Below are 20,360 nucleotides of genomic sequence, written 5' to 3'. Positions count from 1 at the left end.
AAAATGGAATACTGGGGATTTCACAAAAGGAGCCTGTATTTTTCTCTTTCAAAGACACAGAAGAGGAGGGGGGTGTCAAGGAGAAATAGCTGAGTAGATATTCAGATCATACAGTGTTAATTTGAAGAATTTAACCATGTATACCTAATCAATGGATTCTATTCATTTGAAATGCTTTCAAAAATAATTATACAGACAAAAATCGCTTGATATCTAGTGAAGTTGATAATAATTATGAGAAATAAGTAAAGATCAAGGTTCGTTAAAACCTGGAGAGTCACCTCATTTTTCTAATTGCAATTTCATCTAAGTCAAAGTTGAGCTCCGCCATGGGGCCCCACTGCTATTAAAATTACAAGTCATAGCGGGGAAAAGACACTCTAACTCCTTAGCCATTGGGCAAAACTGACAATAAAATAGCAGTAAAATAAGAAGCTGGCACAGCCGCTTCCTTCTATCATAAGCTGACAGGGCAACATAATGAAAGCTGCACCAAAAACTGTACTTAAGATGAAAATGTATTTACATAAAATACTTGATTCTGAGGCAATTAGGGCTTCATTTATAGCAGCTTGTTACCAGAGTGGTACCAACAGTCCTTCATAATCAAAGGTGTCATTCCATCCCTGGACCCTTGGTGAGCAAAGTGAGAATTCACCTCCTGTTTCTTGGGAATCGCAGTGTTGTAATCATTTTGAAACAGAGGGCGATGCGCGTTGTCACCTCCCCACTCGGTAACACACGAGCAGCCTGTCCTGGAATCGGCTTCTGAGGACCCGACCGTCCCCGCCCTCCTTGGTAATGTGTGTCATTTTGTACTTTCCTTCACAATGCTGCTCATGGTTCTTCTAAGGTGACGGGGCTCTGAATTTTTAGAAAGATGTGTTGTTTTACATTAACACCAGAAGCTCTATATACATCAAGGGGAAAAAAAAAAAACAAAACTTCAAGTGATGGGGGCTTCAAACGAATTTCTAATCTTTACACTCCTTCAGTACTTGTATTTTAAGAACGGAGGCATAATTTATTTCCGATGAAACCGAATTGCTCAGCTCTCCGCTAATAGGATCCTCAGGGCAAAAGGGGGTAGAGAGAGTGGCATCATAAAAAAAGCAGAAAGCTTCACAACTTTTTGAAATTTAAACTAGAAACAATGAATTAATAATTATGTTTGCCATGATTATTGCACATTTATGATAAATTGTTCTCATTTAGTAAATGGGACCATGAACTTGAGTGGCCCAAAGGGTTTAATATACAGACCGCTTATACTGGCCTAAGAACCACTGGTGACCGTTCTTATCTTAGCAAGGAAGCCATCAAGCTATTTGCAGGTATCAGTTCATAATGTGATTCCATTACCCCTAAGTCCTAATGCTGTTCTCTTCCCAGAGTCAATCTGATTGGTTGTCAAGTGTGTTTTTCCACCTGAAAGCTGTGAAGACTTTTCTGTCGTGGCTACAGAATGGTCAATTTCCCACCTAGTGAAAACACTATTTTTGGAGCCCAGTCATGAAGATTTATTTTTTCATCAGACCACATAAGCAAAGGAATGCTTCAATACCTTGAACTGTCATTGTGGAAGGACGGAGCAGCATCCTACCAAAGGATCATTACTAAAGCAAGGGGGGTCCATCTGCCTAATTACCCAGTGATGGAGATGGCCTCTGGTAGGCGCAATACTGAAACTGGGTTTGGTTCGTCCAAGTGTGCTGTCCCGTCATCTTCCCTTGAAAATAATGAAAGGAAAGAATAGAGGGCTGAAGTGGATGACATGTAGCCAGGGCTCCAGGCAAGCATCGTGATTCCTCCTGTGAAAAGTACCACCATTTATAATCGCTCATTAAAACTTAATTTTAAATGGCATCTTTAAAAGGTCATTTTTTAAATTGGAATTTTGTAAGCAACAATACTGACTGGTTAACGACTGTGGGGAAAAAAAAACAAATCTTCGTAGATTTATTGTTTTAAGCGATTATTAAGGAGGAAAGCTTAAACAACAAAACAAACAAATGAATTCCCTCTTACAGAGCCAGAACGTTCTCCTTTCTAAGTAATTTAGTTTACATAGTAATTTTCAGTTGGTTTTTGCAGTAGAAGCACCTTGGAAACCTAATTAGAACTGAATAATCATTAGCATATAAAGGATTAAAATCCATAACTGAACTACAACAAATTTAAACCAAGACTAAGATGGTAACATAGAAATAGCACTAAAATGGAAAGTGGAATTTAACATATCTTTCCCTTTCATATACTGCAATTAAAATCTATTTTTCTCCTACTGAAACCTATTTTATTATAGACCATGATTTTTTAAACTTCTGATATAAAGTGGTCTCATGTAGTTGTAAAGCTGTAATAAATGCTAATAATTATAATATCAAGACAAAATAAATCATTTATTCTCCAAAAGAAAAGAGGATATTTTTTAGTGAGTACCAGATTTCCAGGCATTGTATATACATTTTTTTAACTTAACCCTGCAAGAATACATCAGAGTGGACTCTGAGCCCTTGGAATGAAGGAGACTGATGCTTAAGGAGACAAGTGGCTTGCTAAAACCATGCGAGAAGACAGTGGTAGAATGCAAAATTTAGAATATTAATCCAGATCTCCCTGACTCCAGTGGATTTTTTACTACCTAGGCTATCTTCCTAAAGAAAGTGTGTTTATCTGCATTAGCGCAGAGATCAGCAAACTTTTTCTGTAAAGAGAAAAAAAATGGTAACTATTTTCTGCTTTGTGAGGCATGCAATCTCTGCAGCAACTATTCAAAGTCACTGTTGCAGAATGAAGCAGCTTTAGACAAAATACAAAGAAAAGAGCTATCTGTATTCCAATAAAACTTTATTTACGAAAATGATCAGTGGGCCAGATTTGGTCAAAGGGCCATGGTTTGCCCTACAGTAGAACGTAAGCTCTGTGGAGGTATTAACTTCATTTTGTTGAACATTGTATTTACTTAATACCTGAGAAAGCAATGCTTAATTAACGGTGATATTAAAAATAAGACTAGTTAATACTTACATGGAGTTCGTTATGTGCTAGTCATTTTTGCATGTAATAATTTATTTACTTCTCATAATACTCCTATTAAGTTAGTTACGATTTTTACTCATCTTGAGAGATAAGGAAACTGAGGAATGAATAATTAATTTTTCAAGATAAAGCAGCAAGTAAGAGGAGGATCCAAGATTTAGGCTCTAAAAGTACATAGTACACAGTAGAATCCTAATAATTAATTAATTAAATGAATAAAAGAATGTGTAATGGAATCAATATAGAGAGTTAGACCTGGGTACTGGTAATCCAGGAGATTTCTGTCTTCCAAATTGTCTACGTTTACAAAGCTAAATTTAAAAGACAGAAAGAAAGGGAGAAGCAAATGAAATCAAGGCGACAACATATAATAACATGTATATAGAAGTAGAAATATGGATTATGTTAAGGGCTATAAAGAATTGGAGAAAGGCTCTGAGAGTGTACCAGTGGGACTGAGGGGTCTGAGAAGGTCTCCAAACGAAGGATCCTGAAAGGAAGAGTTGCTGATGAACGGGAATCATTCAGATGAAGAGTGGGGAGAACAGCTTCTCAGGCTGGTAACTAAGGTAAAGGTCCAGAGACAAAAATGATGCCCTATCAGATAAGGGAGTAAATGGTGCTGCTGGGAATGCATGGATGGGCTGGAGAGATGCTGGGAATATGCCATGGGAGAAAGACAATGTCAACTGAACTGAAGTGGGGAGGTGAAAATTCAAGACTAAAATTTTGGACAATTTAAGTTTGAGAAACTTGAGAGAAATTCCTTTGTTGCTGCTCAGAAGGCAATGGATTTATAAACCTCTCAGAGGAGAGGCATGGATGACTGATAAGAAATGGTAAATATTAGCATTTGGATGACATTAAGTCATGGGTATGGAAGATCACTTAGGCAAAGTTTGGAGAGAGAAGAACTTTGACATTCAGGAATGTGCCAGAGAGAGTACCTTGTGAAGGAGCTGAGGCACAGTGGTCAGAAGGGCAGGAACAAAGCTGGGAAACTGTAGTCATATGGAAGCTAGGAGAAGAGTGTCTTCAAAAGGAGGCATGGATGACTGTGTGGAATGAGGTGGGATGTTAAGTAAATGAGGACTGAGAAGTGTTTTTTGGATTTCCAACATGGAAATCATTGGTGTCCTTAACAAAGCTGTTCTGGGGTCATGGGGACAGAAATAAGACAGGAGTATGAAGGTAATTATGACAGGTGTAACAGCCCATATAGACAACATTTTTTTTTTTTAAGAAAAAGGGAAATACCTGTGAGAGACTAAGAACACAGGCTTAAGGAAAGGTGGAAAACAAGTGAATGAAACCGAGTTGGGATTGGTATGGACAAGAAAAACCTAAAACCTAAACGACCAATGGTTTATGCTGTAGAGATTCCCTGGGATGCCTGCAAGGTGGCCCCACATAATAATCCAAGCGTAGTGTGGATCGCACCCTCTCACTTCCTCCCACTATTGATGGGTGCAGTCAATTAAGCTTAGCAACATTACACAGTAGTAACAGAGCTATTGCGTTTGCTATCCTGTGGGGCTGTCAGCGTACAGAGTCATTTTCCAACTGTCAGGGCAGAGGATTCGCTCTCTAGATAGTGATTACAATCCTTTGAATGTTTATGCAGAAACTCTCCCCACCCAGAGGAGAAACGATTACGATAAGCGCCATCGGTGAACGATACACTGCTTCCTTTTGCATTCTCAACACAAGCATAACTAAGCTACCAAAGGAATCAGAGAAGCAGACTCATTCCATAGGAATTAACTTCTTGAATTTAAATGGTTATTGATTGGTAGGGGGGTCCGTTCTCTGCTTCCATCTATGCTCTTTTTTTACTTAATTTCAACCAAGCCCTGGATTTTACCTTTTACTCATTATAATATTCAATTTAAAAAAAACATAAGGTACTATTTAACAGGGACAAGAAATATCAAAATGAACAAGACATGCTCCAGCTTTCATGAACTTATACTCTAGTGAAGGAGACAAGATTTATATTTATTTTGTAGGATTTTAGCAGTTTACTATTACATGAAACTGATGGCAACCTTGAGAGGAAGACAGAATAGATAATCTCATTTTAAAGGTAGGCGGAAAGGATTTGGGGAAGATAAGCCTGAAGAGTGTAATGGCCAAACATCATGGTTCTCAAAGTGGGAACCAGCATCAGCTGGAAATTTAGAAATGCAAATTCGTTGAACTCATTCCAGATCCAGTAAATGTGAAACTCTGGGATGGGGCCTAAAAGCTGTATACCAGGACCTCCAGGTGATTCTGAGGCATACTTGAGTTTGAGAAGCACTGGAATAAGAGAAAGATATTGGGCTGGACTAAAATAATGGGCATTGGGGGTAGGGGCCAAGATAGTAGTCTATGAAGAACCTGAGTTCACCTCTTCCCATAGGCATGCCAGAATTACAACTATTTATGGAGCAACTATCTAAGAGAATGACCTAAAGACCAGCAAAAAATATTTTCCACAACTAAAGATACAAAGCAGGAAATACATCGAGATTGGTAGGAGAGGTGGAGACATGGCATAGTCAAGACCCACGATCCTGGGTGTATGATCCACAAACAGGAGGATAATCACAGCTTCAGATGTTCTCCCCAAGGAGCAAGTGGCCTGAGCCCCACATCAGGCTCCCCCATCTAGGGGTCTTGTATCAGAAAGACAAGCACCCAAAACATCTGGCTTTGAAGATGAGCAGGGCTTGTGTATAGGAGAGCTAGGGGGCTGGGGGAAACTGAGGCTCTGTTCTTAAAGGGCATACGCAAAATCTCACGTGCCCCGAGTGATCTGAAAGGAGCCTGGATCAGACCTGCTTTCTGATCTCGGAGAGTGTCTCAGAGAGGCAGGAGGTACCTGAGACACCCCTGGGGTAAAAACACTGGCAGCAGAAATTTGGGGGAGCTGGCAAGCACCATTCTGGAATCCTCCTGCTAGCCTGTTAGTGCCAGGGGCTTACCTGCCCACCAGAGGGAAAGCACCAGCCAGTATCTCCTAAGCCCCACAGCCAGCTGCCCTGAGACCCAGCTCTGCCCACTAGTAGGTCAGCAGCCACCACACCAGGCAAGGCCTGGCAGCCAGTGGGGCCAGGGGCCAGCCTCGCCTAGCAATGCACTCACAGTAGGTGGCCCTGCCACAAGAGAAAGGCCTATGCAGTCCACAGGGGGCGTACCTTGACACACACTCATGATGTTATATATGAATCTTACGGTAACCACAAATCAAAAACCCTATAACAGAAGCACACAAAAAGAGAAAGAAATCCAAACATAACACTAAATATAGTCATCAAATCAGAAGGGAAGAGAGCAAAAGAGGAAGAAGCAAAAAATGAACTACAAAAACAATCCGAAAAAAGTTGGCAAAATGGCAATAAGTACCTATCAGTAATTACTTTACATGTAAATGGACTAAATCAAATCCAATCAAAAGACATAGTCATCAAATAAAAGAAGTAAGAGTCATCTGTATGCTGTGTACAAGAGACTCACTTTAGGACTAAAGACACATGCAGACCAAAAATAAAGGGATGGAAAGGTAGTCTACACAAATGGAAAAAGAAATCTTGGGTAGCAATACTTGTATCAGAGAAAAGAGACTTGAAAAAAAAACTGTAACAAGAGAAAAGAAGGATATTACATAATGATAAATGTATCAATCCAACAGGAAGATATAACAATTGTAAATATATATGCACCCAACATAGGAACAGATAAATGCATAAAGCAAGTATTAACATAAAAGGAGAAACAGCAATGATACAATAATAGTAGGGGACTTCATTACCCCACTTACATCAATGGATAGATCATCCACAGAGAAAAATCAATCAGGAATCACTGGCCTTAAATGACACATTAGAGCAGAGACTTAACATATACATAGAATATTTTACCCAAAAGCAGCAAGATACACATTCTTTTTGAGAACACAGGAAACATTCTCCAGGACAGATTACATGCTAAGCCACAAAAGAAGTTGCAATAAATTTCAGAAGACTGAAATCATACTAAGCATTTTTTCCAACCACAGTATGAGACTAGAAATCAACTATAAGGAAAAAAAAACTTCAAAAACATGAACATGTGGAGACTAAATATTATGCCATTAAATAATCAATGAGTCACTGAAGAAATCAGGAGAAAATAAAGAAATACTCGGAGACTAATGAAAATGGAAACACAGCAATCCGAAATCTATTGGACACAACAAAAGCAATTCTACAAAGGAAGATTATAGTGATACAAGCCTACCCCAAGAAATATGAAAAATCTCAAATAAATAACCTAATCTTACACCTTAAGGAACTATTTTAAAAAAAGAACAATCAAAACCCAAAGTAGAAGAAAATAAATAAAAAGATCAGAGCAAAAATAAACAAAATAGAGACTAAAAATAAAAACAGTAAGAAAGATCAATGAAACTAAGAGCTGGTTCTTTGAAAAAGATAAACAAAATTAATAAACCTTTGGCTAGACTCATCTAGCAAAAAGGAGAGAGGATCAAAATAAATAAAATCCAAAGTGAAAGAGGAAAATTTACAACCTACATCACAGAAATACCAAGGATCATAAGAGATTACTATGAATAGTTATATGCCATTAAAATGGACAACCTGGAAGAAATGGATAAAACCTTGGAAACATGCAATCTCCCAAGTCTGAATCAGGAAAAAATAGAAAATATGAACAGACTGATTACCAGTAGTGAAGCTGAATCAGTAATCACATTTTCAACAAACAAAAGTCCAGGATCAGATGGCTTCACAGGTGAATTCTACAAAATATGTGAAGAAGAGTTAACACCTATCTTTCTCAAACTATTCCAAAAAAATTGAAGAGGAAGGAATGCTCACAAACTCATTTTACAAGGTCAGTATAACCCCGATACCCAAACCAGACAAAGACACCACAAGAAAAAAAACAAAGAAAAAAAAGAAAATTATATGACAATATCACTGATAAAAATTCTCAACAACACTGAACTTAACAATACATTAAAAGGATCATACACCATGATCAAATGGGATTTATCCTAGGTAAGCAAGGATGGTTCAGTATTTACAAACCAATGAATGTGATACATCACATTAACAAACTGAAGAATAAAAACCATATGATCATCCCAATAGATGCAAAAAAAAAAAAAAAGGTTTTGACAACATGTAACATCCAGTTATGATAAACATTCTCAACAAAGTAAATACAGAGGGAACACACATCAACATAAAGGTCATATATGACAAGCCTACAGCCACAACAAGGTGGTTTCTGATGACAGCCAGAGAGGAAGACAGCCTTAGTCCCATGACCCACAAGGTTATCAATCTTGCCAATAAGCATGTGAATTTGCAAGTGGATCCTTTCCCAGTCAAGACTTTATTTAAGACTCCAGCACTGGCTGACACCTGACTGCACCCTCTTGAAAAACAATGAAGTAAGCTAAGCTGTGCTCAAAGTCTTGATTCAGTAAAACCATGAAATGATAAATATGTGGTGTTCTGAAGAAAAAAAAAAAAAGACTGGGCATTAGGCAACATGACCTTGGGAAAATTGCCTCAATTTTCTAGAAATAAATCCTATTTTGCTTGAGGCTGTAAATACATCCATACCAGGGGTCACAAACACAGATCTCTATAGAGATGAAGCAGGCAACATATTAGTGAAAGAAGATGGGTAGGAATAAAAGAAAATAATAGCATAAGTGAGCTGATAAATGACAACTAGGTATTAGGAGACAGAAATGAGTAGTAGGAACGATAGCAAATTTGAAACAAAGCCCTTTTAGAAAAAAAAATCAAGAACAAATAAAAACCTGGATTTGTGTGCGTGTGATTACTTCATTATTAAATACACTACAGGTTAAAACTGTACATGTATAAAAATAAAATAACAAAAATGGAAGGAAGGAGGAAGAGAGAGATTTGAGGCTGGAGGGTTAAATTTAGTTAGAAGCCTGCTGGAATAAACTATGCTGAGTTTTAGAAGTCCATGTGAGAAAAACAGTATCTCTCGGAGTGAAGGTAAGGACAGTAAGGGTTGTGGCAGGAGGCAATCAGTTAGACGGCAAGGTATAAATGGTAGACTTCCATGATGGACTCCTGCCATGATGGTCTCGATCAAGGTCATACAGCTGGTAATTAGTGGAATCACACATATGACTGCCAATTAAGGCATCCAATTAAGACTGGGAAGAAATGGCAAAGAGTTAAAGTTGCAATGCTCTTGAACTGACCCGTTTGGTCTCAAAGTGTCAAAGGGACAGAGTAGGCCAACGAAGACCAGGACTAGGAGTCTTGATTAAAAAAAGGGGTCTCACCGCTCACGTAGGCAGAATGCTGTGTGTTAAAATGACATGGAGAGATAAAAATACTGAATAAATGCAATAAATGGGGTGCAGGAAGATAAGGTTAAAAAAGAGAGGGAGAGGTGTTTTTCAAAACCTAGGTAAGGGGAGACTGTTTGAGCAGGAAGGCAAATTTAACTAGCAAAAACGGCGCAGTCAAGTCTAGGGTCATTTCTTTCTGTCCTTTAAAAATACACACAGATAACTCTAATTCCTCTTTTGGAATTGGCCAAGATGTAGACAAAAAAATATGGCTACAACCCTCTATGTCTATTATTTTTAATGGAAACATAACAGAATATGAAAAATAGGGAATATGGAAACATTTTTAAGCATCCTTCACTATAAATGAGAATGCATGATCTGGAAGCACCCACTGACACTATTTCCAATGAATTAAATGCCTTGCTTAACAAGAAATAATTTTCCCCTTTTCTACCTCCTTTCGCACAAAGCAACACAGTAACATGGGATTCAGTTCAAAGCCAAATTGGCAAATTTACAAATATTGCCTGCTTATATGTGTTTCAGAATGTCATTACCTGTATCAATTATAACAAATTTTTACAGGATTACAAGATGACCCAAATCAAGATTTTAAAAAATGGTATTTTTTAAAGCGAGAAATGTTTGTTATTTGCATGAATTCAATTAAAAAAAAAAATCCAGTTCAGGTTCTGGTCTATGCTGCTTGACTTACTTCATAGCCTTATTTAGGGCACAGAGAGGAGGAGACAGTTTCTACATTTAAAAATAAAATAAAAAATAAAAAAGTACCCAGGATGGTGCTTTAAGTCATGTCTGGGCTACAGGTTACCCATCAGAAGGCAACATGGCAGAGGACCTCAGTGAATTTGCAAAGGCTCTTTTCTCTTGGCACCACCTCTATTTCTATCTGTTTTTAGCAGATTTCTGCTCCTCCTTCAAGATCCAGCACATGTACCATCTTCTCTGTGGAGCCTTTCTAGACTATTACAGCCAGAACTGATGGCTTTCTTCCTGTTTTCACAGCACTCTGCCATGGCTCTGTATTGATAATTTTCTCATGTCTTATAACCATTTTTATAGCTGCCTTCTACTTTAACTATGAGTTTCTCAACAGTAGTGCCCTTGTCTCATTCATCCTCTAATCCCCAACATTTATCAGAATACCTGGCCTACAACATATTCATGAAAAAAGCACAAATTTGAACGAGTGAGTAGGTAAAGCAAGAAAGTAGGATATGGAAGGGAGTATGCATTTCACCAGCTCAAGACCAAAGTTCCCCTCCGTCATGTGACGAATTTGGGCAGGAGGTATTAATCTGCAACTGAGCTTACCAGCTCATGGGTCAGTCTACACTATCTAGGTACACACCCACACGTTGAAATTTCCACGCTTTATGTAGGCAAAGAGAAGCAGAGACTGGAAGGGTGTGAATTATGTCTGCGTAACATTGGAAAAACAGTCAATTTAAGAGGATTCATTCTGTCCTCCAGTGTCACTATGCCATGGGTTTCTACAATCATAATCCGATTTTTCAGGAACAAACACCCCTGTTTATTTTTAAATTTATGACCCTCTGGCCTCTAGTACTTAAATATGCATCCACCTTTCTGCTAGGGATGCAAGACTGTACCTAATGTAGTCTTGGCCTGAGAAGTAGGAAAAGTGGTGGAAGAATCTGGTCTTGTTCACATTCATCACGTATTTATAAATTTAATTTCTAATTTATAGTGACAACCTCCAGTGAGGTAAGGGTGGGGAACTGCAGAATATTTTCTCTTGTGAAATATCTGTATTTGGTTTTTATACTTATCCTTTCAAAGTTCATTTTTAAGATCACACCTATTGTCTCTTCCATTAAACTTGATGCAAAGAATATTGTGTCAAGACAATGTTCATATTTTTGCCCTGTGTGTATCCATATGTATACACACATTTATACAGATACAAAACAGTAAATGACTAAAACGCTAGAAAATGACACACAATTTGAACCAAAGGGTGAGAAATTACTAGTCTATGTCATTTCATGTAAGGGAAAATAAAGAAAATTGCTTGAAAAACACTGCAAAGTTGTAGGTAAATGTTCTGCAATTGTAAAAGGATTGCTACTTCATGAGACATTTTCCCTTACTATTTGTAGCTTTAAGCAGAATATGCAGTGTTCTGTTTATGTACAAGTTTACATCTCCACTTTGCTCCCTGATCCTCATTTGGACCCAGCCGTTGACGCCACCACCGACCGACGCTCTCAGTCTCGAGAGAGGTGAGGCATACCCAGCCGTGCACCTGCAAGGGCATACAGACATTTCTGACTTCTCAATAGCCCAAAGACTGTACTGCTGGCGTCATCACTCCTACAGTCTTCTAAGAAGCTTCTAAGAGAAATGTGCAAAATCGAATGTTCTTGGTAAGAAGCAAAGGGAAATCTTTGTGTTAAGTCCCTAGATTTACTACCTTCCCATTTTATTATGTACATCTTTCAGAGTTTACTGGGCCAGTTCTCCATGTATCATTTTCTGATACTCACATTCTCTCTGGCAAGACTGATGACAAGTCCAGTCTTCTGTTGGGATGTAATTCTGTCCACGTGGCTCATTTCTTCATTTCCCTGCCCCTACCCTCTCTCTTTACTGCAAAGCCATCACTAGAGACTAAATGAGATTTTGCTGTTGTTGTTTTTAAGCCTTCAACTGTCCTGCTCCTCAATTTCCAGCTGACGTGATAATCTTGTTTGGGATACCACAGTTGATTACTCTAGAATGACTGTAATACTCATTATCCACCATTTGTTGAAAGGGTGGACGAAAACTGTGATTAAATAAAAATTGGCTTGGATTTTGCCTCAAACTTCTACTACATCACTTTAAGGGCTTAATTAAAATTTTGCTGTGGATGTTTCTAAATGTTTTTCTCCATCCCTTCCTCGGTCACTGCAAATGCGGTAGACTTAATTCCTGACACCATTATTTACCATTGCCAGAATTCACACTCTTTTCCATGGAAGTTGGCAGTTCTTCAGAGCGGGGATTGAATATACGCATCTAACTCGATGGTGGGCTCAGCGATGTGACCTTCTTTGACCAATAAGTCTTATGATGTGCTTACATATTTGGACTTGTCTTCTTGCATTGCTACCTTCTTTATAAAAATAACCCACTCTATGAGGCATACTGACCCAAAGAAAATGAAACAGAAACATATTTGGACTCAACCCCAACCCTGGGGCCCACCTCAGCCTAGAAAGCCAATTCTCTGCCTACTTGCACATAAGTAAGACAGAATAGTGACTAGTGTTTTAAATCTCTGACCTTTGGGACTGTTTATTATGCAACAGTAGCTGACTCATACAACGACCCACTTTTATGACTATGAGGAGGAAAAAACATAGAATTAATTTCAGTCATGACATGAATTAACATTTATAGAGTACTCATTGCATGTAGAAATATGCAATCTGGGAAGCCAAAAAAGACAGAGAAACTTTGAAGACTGCTCCGGAAGATTTTGGTGGAAGGGCATGACTCTCACCTAACTGGTTACTTTAATACTATTTACTGAGAGCTTCTTCTGTGCCAGACACTGTGCTACAGCTTGAAAGAACAAAAATAACCAAGATGGAGACCTGACCTCGAAGAACATGAGGTCTAGCAGGAGGAGACAAGCTTGCAAACAAAGCAGTGCTTTATAAAATTACACGCAGTGGCTGAATTTGAATCGTATCTAGCACAGCCATACAGAGTCCAGCACACGATGTCAGAGCACCTGGGTTAAAATCCACTCTCGACCACTTCCTTCACTTTTATTTGCCTCAGTTCCCTCACCTGTAAAAGCCAGAGAATTAGCAATTAGGCCAATCCTTAATGTATGACATGAACTCAATGGTAGTCATTATTATTATTATTATTATTATTATTATTATTATTATTATTATTATTATTATCATCATTATCATTATCATTATCATCATCATCAATCTCAGCAGCATCTTTAATATAATTAATAGGAAATTAGCCAACATTTCCTTGAGCACAGCACACCTGGAGACATGGCAGGCACCGTGCTAAATGCCAAGAGGGGCTGGAAGAGGAATGAAGGAAACCTCTGCTCTTAAGGAGCTCAGCAGAAACACCCATGTGAAAAGGCCAGGGGTTATAGAGAGTGAAGAGAATGATCACTGGAAGAATCATACAAGATAGATATGCCTTTTCAATTCAAAGAAATAAAGCAAATTATCTCATGTCTACATAACAACCCAGACTGACCGGTTAAGAGTTTTCACTGTATGTTGACATTTTTTCTCAACCCTGCTGAATGCAGTACTGTGTATACTCATACTTGATGGTTATAATTAAAATTTAAAAGTAAGAATTTGTATTTTTTTTCCTTGATGAACTGACCCAGTCTGACCCACATCTTCAGAAGCACGGTCTCAGACAACAAATCCCTGTGTAATCCTATAAAGCTGCACTGGTGATCTGTAGCCATACCTTTGCCATTTGCAAATGAAAGATATACTATTTAATCTGGTTTATATTATTTCTAACATAGAGTAAGTGCCCATCAAACAGCACTTACATGAATTCAACTTTCCTAATTAACCACAGCATTTAATTTCCATCCCAAAAACACATTCAGAAAGAAAAAAACAGAGTAAGTTTGTTATTAAAGCTTAGTATGAAGTATAACAATAATCGTAACATTCTTCCCTCCAAATGAAACATTTGGTTGATCACAAAAGTTCATAAAAACAGATACATACACACACACACCACCACGACCACCATCCTCACAAATTAATAAATAAAGACAGATTATCTCTACAAAAAGGCACAAAGGAAATGAAGTAATTCACAGAAAGGAAATATAAATGGCTGATATACAAAAATATGTTTGATCTTAGAGCAATTAAACTAAAATTAAAACATCATTAAATATTTCATACTTATTTGATTAATTAAATTTTGAAGTGTCCTATGCTAATAAAAGTTTAGAAGAAAAAGAGAAGGAGGTTCTGTGACATATACAACTTTGTCATGATGGATTCTAAAGAGAAACTCGACACTATGAAATTTAAAAATGTGCTTAGTAGATAGTCTACATATTCTACTTGAACATATCCGTCTTAGAAGAATATCTGTACAAGTGTACAAAGAGGGATGTGCAAGGCTGCTCATAGCACACATAACTTCAGTAGAGAAAAACTGAAAACAACTCAAGTCTTCATCAAAATGGGAATGGTTAAACCGTCTCTCCTTCATCAATTCTACAGAAATTACAAAGGAGGTAGACTTCTGGGTATGGGAACAGGGATGTCTCTCATATCACTGGATGAAAAAAGGAGGTTTCTGAACAGTATAAAAGGTATGACAGCATTTGCTTTGAAAATGCACAGACGAAATATATTATTCTACACAAATATGTGTATGTATACATGCATGGAAAATGGTCTTGAAGGATACTTACAAAACTAGCCGTTTCTGAGAAGAGGATTAAGATTGCCAAGTACTAAGGCAGATTTTTGTTGTATTAATCCATATTGTTTTCATTTTTATAAAATTTTTCATAGTTTACTATGTAATTAAAAATAAGTAAGTAGGACTTCTGTTTTTGAGCAAGACAGAATAGTAAAATGAGTCATTAATCAGGCCTGCATTTACAGTCTCTACTGAAACAACAAAAAAAGGATAAAATACAGGAAACACACATTTGAAGACACTGGATATCAGACAATCAAGGTCAGTAATCTCTGAGATATGCCAGACGAATGAGGTGAGGCTTATGACTGCTATCTCAGTCTGTCTGGGCTGCTGTAACAAAACAGCACAGACGGGGGAACTTATAAGCAATAGAAATTTATTTTTCACATGTTTGGAGGCTGTAAGTCCAAGAGCAAGGCGCCAGCATGGTCAGGTGAGGGCCCTCCTCCGGGCTGCAGACTTATCAGATCCCCACACGACAGAAGAGGCAAGGGAGTCCTCCTTCGACCCCCCTTTTAAGGCAGCAATGCCCTTATGACCTCATCATCTCTTAAAGGCCCTGCCTCATCGTATCATCACACTGGGCATTAGGATTTCAACATATGCATCTGGGGAATAAAAACATTCAGACAACAGCAACTATCCAAGCTTATTATCTTGACAGAATTTCCAGGCTGCAGCAAAAGGAGGAGGAATCCAGGCGATGCCCAGAGGACTCTGTGAGTCGGAAAGACAAAGCTGAGATTCTGGGAGAGGCAAGGTGGTGACTAGAATTTGCAAAAATCCCTTTCAAGGAATACTAGAATTCCGTTCAAGTATTCAGCGGAGTGCTGATCAGTGAAGACATGAGAGGAAACGACCTAAGGCTGGAGGAAGAACCACCCAAAGCCGTCATTAATCAGGGCTGAGAGCAGTGCTGCTTCCACCATCATCAAGCAGACGAGAGTAAAGAGAAGGGTCTTGTCACAGCAGCGCTGAATTAATTACCCCAAGACTGAGTACTGCTGCGGTCTACTTAACAAATCTTAAAACCAAACACTTAAGGTTCAAAATATTTGCAAGTAACTTAACTGCACCACAAAACAAAGCTTAATGATATTTATAGGGAAACAGAGAGAGAGCCAATACTCAACAATGTTTCACATTTGACATCCAAACAAAAATTACTAAAAATGAAGAAAATTACAAAAAGAAGCATACAAATACGGTCCATACAGAGGAGTTTAATTAATTAATTGAACTGATTCAGAAAATACACAAATAACATTATCTTCAGACAAGGATACTATAACAGTTACTAAAATGACCTTCCATATGAACACAAAATTAAGTACCAACATAGAAGATGTTTTTTTAAAAAATGACAACTTAAATACGAGAAGTGAAAACTACAGTGTGAAAGAAGATAAATACATTGTATGGGCTTAATGACAGAGTGTGCATTACCAAAAAATGCCAGAAGACTTCAAACTGTATCAGTAAAACTAAGATGAAACACTGAGAGAAGCAAAAATTAACAACAACAACAGAGAGAGAAAACACCAGTGAACAGGGAGTCGACTGCCTGTATCCTAATGTACGTGCAAGAGAACAGAAGTGAAACAAATTGAAAAATAATTATTCAAACATATCCAAACTTAGTACAAATTATAAATCTTCAGATCCAAGAATCACAATGAGACTCAAGCACAAAAGACATGAAGAAAACCATACCAAGGAGGGTCATAATCAAATTGTTCAAAGCTTGTAATTAAAAAAAAAAAATTCTGAAAGACAATTTTATGTACAGAGGAAAATATATAGGGATGACTGCAGTTCTATGGTCAGAAAAAAACTGCACCCCAAAAGATAGTGGAGCAACATTTTTAAAATACTAAGGGGGGGGGGGGGAGATACAGGCACACTTTGTTTTATTGTGCTTCACAGATACTGTGTTCTTCACAAATTAAAAGTTTGTGGTAACCCTGCATCAAGCAAGTCTATTGGCATCATTTTTTTTTCCAACAGCATTTATTCACTTCATGTCTCTGTGTCTTCTTTCAATAATCCTCACAATATTTTAAACTTGCCATCAGCAAAAAGGTAACTCAATGAAGGCTCAGATGAGAATATTTTTTAGTCTTGAAGTATTTGTAATTAATGTATGCACATTGTTTTTTTAGACAAAATGTTATTGCCCACTTAAGAGATTACAGCATAGTGTAAATGTAACTGTTATATGCACTGGGAAACAAACAAAAATTCATGTGACTTGTTTTATTGCAATATTCACTTTACTGCAGTAGTCTGGAAGTGAGCCCACGGTATCTCCAAGGCATGCCTGTAATTTAGAAATCTATGTCCACTAAAAATACCTTTCAAAGACAAAAGTGAAATAAAGACATTTTCAGATACACAAGAGCTGAAAGAACTGATTATTAGCAGATGTGGACTACAAGAATTATTAAAGCACGTTCTTCAGGCAGCCAGTAAACGTGATATGTTAAAGTGTAAATTACATACCCTAAAGCAACCACTAAAATGACAAAACGATGAGTTTTACCTAGTAAGCCAACACAGGAGATAAATGTGAATTATAAAATATATTCAATTGATCCAATAGTTGGCAGAAAAATAGTAATAGAAGGAGCAAAGAACAGATGGGACAACTAGAAAGTAAACTGATGAGAGACTGAAGTTTAATTATCTCATTAATCACACTAAATGTCAGTGGTCTGAATACCTTCAATAAAAAGATTAGATGAAAACAGAGAGTAAGTTGTATACAGTTGACCCTCAAATAACAAAGGGGTGAGGGTCACCAACTCTCCATGCAGTTGAAAACCCACATAACTTTACAGTCAGCTCTTAGTCATCTGTAGTTCTGCATCTGCAGAGTCAAACCCACAGATTGTGCAGGACTGTAGTTCAGGTTTACAGAAAAAAATCCATCTATATATGGACCCGAGCCATTCAAATCTGGTTGTTCAAGGGTTACCTGTACAAGAAAAATACTTCAAATATAAAGATATAACCATAAAGACACAACAGTAAAGTGAAAGGATAGCAAAAGACATGTAATGCTAGCTAGCACTAGCAAAAAAAAAAAAAAAAGCCAGAGTGGTTGCATATCAAATTATATCTCAGAGCAAAGATCTGATAAAAAGCAAAAGAAAATATTTTTCCTGAAAGTGATGAAGTGTCACTGTATTCACAAGACATAACTTCTTATGACAAAATATTATTTACATAATAGAACTTCAAATTATGTGATGCAAAAATTAATACAACAACAAGAATAAATAGACAAATCTACATTTGTGGTCAAAGATTTCAATATAGCTCTCTCAATAACTGATATAAGTAGAGAGAAAATCAGTAACGATATAAAAGAACTGAAAACCAAAAGAAACCAACATGACCTTTATGGAACATTCCATGCAACAACAGGGTAATATACTTTTTTTTCAAGTACACATGGAAAATGTACCAAGACAGACAATATCCTGGACCATAAAAATAAGTCTCAGTAAACTAAAAAGTATTCAAGTACTATTCTAACATGAACTAAATTTTATAGCAGAAATATTTGAAGATTACCTCTCAATATTTGGGAACCAAAAACACACTTTTAAATAAACTGAGTCCGAGAAGATAGCAAAAGGGATATTAGAAAATATTTTGAACTGAATAAAAGTTAAAAGAATTTGGGGTAGTTAATTCACAGCACTAAAAGCTGATATTTAAAAATATAAGTGGTCTTAAATGACCTCAACTTCTACCTCGAGAAATTAGAAAAAGCAAAGCAAATTAAACCTAAAGTAAGCAGCAAAAAAGAAAATAATAAAGATCAAGGTGAAAATCAATGAAATAGAAAACAAATGAGAAAATTAATAAAACCAAAAGCTGGTTCCTTTATACAACTAATAAACTTAATAAAACTCTATTTAGACAGACCTGAATAAAAATAAATGCCTCGAATTACCAATATCATGAATGACATTAGTATAATTTCCAGAGATATTGAAAGGATAACAAGAAAATATGCCAATAAATTTGACAACTTAGAGGAATAGGACAAATATCTTGAAAAACACACAAAGTATGAAAGCTCATCTAAGAATAACCTGGATAGCTTGCCCTATATGCATGAAGGAAACTGAGTTTGTAGCTCCAGGTTTAGGTGAATTCACTGTTAATTCTACAAGACATTTAAGGAGGAAATAATAACAAATTCTACATAATTTCTTTAAAAAAATTATAAAGAAAATACTTCCCAACTCATTTTATGAGCTCATTATTACTTTGATACCAAATCTTCACAAAGACATTACAAGAAAACTACAAATCAATATTACTAACAATTACAGATGAAAAAAATTCTAAATAAAATTTTATAAAAAAACAAATCCAATAATTTATAAAACAGGATTTTATCGTAAAACATGAACATCTCAATCATCATTGAAAAGACATTTGACAAAATCCAACATCCAGTCCTGATAATAAATCTTCTTAAAACTAGGAATTGTAGGTAAATTCCCTAATCTAAAAAAGTACATCTATGAAAAATTCATAGTTAACACAACAGTAATGATCAAAAAGTGAATGCTTCCAACCTAAGATCAGGCAGATCAGGACATCCATTGTCACCACTTCTATTAAATATTTCAGTAAAGGTTCTAGTTACTGATACAAAGCACACAAAAAAAGGAAAAGTGGTTTTTATTTTCAGAAGATATGACGGTCTATGTTGAAAACAGGATAGATTATAGAAAAAGTTAAAGATGTATAAGTGGATTTGGTAAGACTGCAGGATAAAAGATAAATATAATATTAAAACAGGAATTGCACTGCTGTGTACTAGCAACAACTAAAATGTTAAAATATTATTTGCATTGCATCAAAATATAAAATCGGGGGGAAAGGGCCAAGATGGCAGAGGGGAAGGACACTCGGGGCTCACCCTCTCCCACAAATACACCAAGACTGACATCTACGGACCCACCCGGCCACTCAACACCTGCTGAACTTGGACAGAACATCGCCTTCTTCAAAAGACAAAATTTGCCACAAATCCGATAGGAGAAAAGGCAAAAAAAAAAAAAAAAAAAAGAAGAAGAAGAAAAAGCAAAACAGTGCGAGACCGCCCCGCGGGGAGGGAGCGGCAGAGGAGGACCGGAGCTCGCTCGCTGGGTCTCCCCTCCCCCGAGGAGAGGCCAGCGGGACAGAGGCGGGGCCTCGAGGCTCAGATTTGTAAGGAATAGACCTTGACTGACAGAACTAAGATAAATGGGTACAAAGGGTCACCGTGACCCCTAGCCCTAGATGCAAACTGGCAGGTGGGGGATGGAGCCAGGCGGAGGACTCGGGCCAGCTGCACAAAAGCCACCTGAGGGGAGTGCAGGGTGCTGTGCCGCGTGGCTGGGAGGGGTTACAGAACAGAACAGCCTGGGTACCCCAGAAAATACAAAAAAAAAAAAAAAAAAAAGCAAAGCAACACGGCTGGTGTGCCCTG

At 37.3% G+C, this 20,360-nt stretch overlaps 1 long non-coding RNA gene across 1 annotated transcript in view; it reads right to left on the bottom strand.

Annotated features, from left to right (window-relative positions):
• The window catches only part of LOC116148444 (uncharacterized), a 1,308,953-nt gene that overhangs the window by 560,468 nt on the left and 728,125 nt on the right, over positions 1-20,360 (bottom strand). The window lies entirely within an intron of this gene.

The sequence above is a fragment of the Camelus dromedarius genome, chromosome 27 (genome assembly GCF_036321535.1).
Source record: "Camelus dromedarius isolate mCamDro1 chromosome 27, mCamDro1.pat, whole genome shotgun sequence".
NCBI classification, from domain to species: domain Eukaryota; kingdom Metazoa; phylum Chordata; class Mammalia; order Artiodactyla; family Camelidae; genus Camelus; species Camelus dromedarius.
Note: the sequence above shows the minus strand (reverse complement) of the source record. Positions and strands in the feature narration are given on the sequence as shown.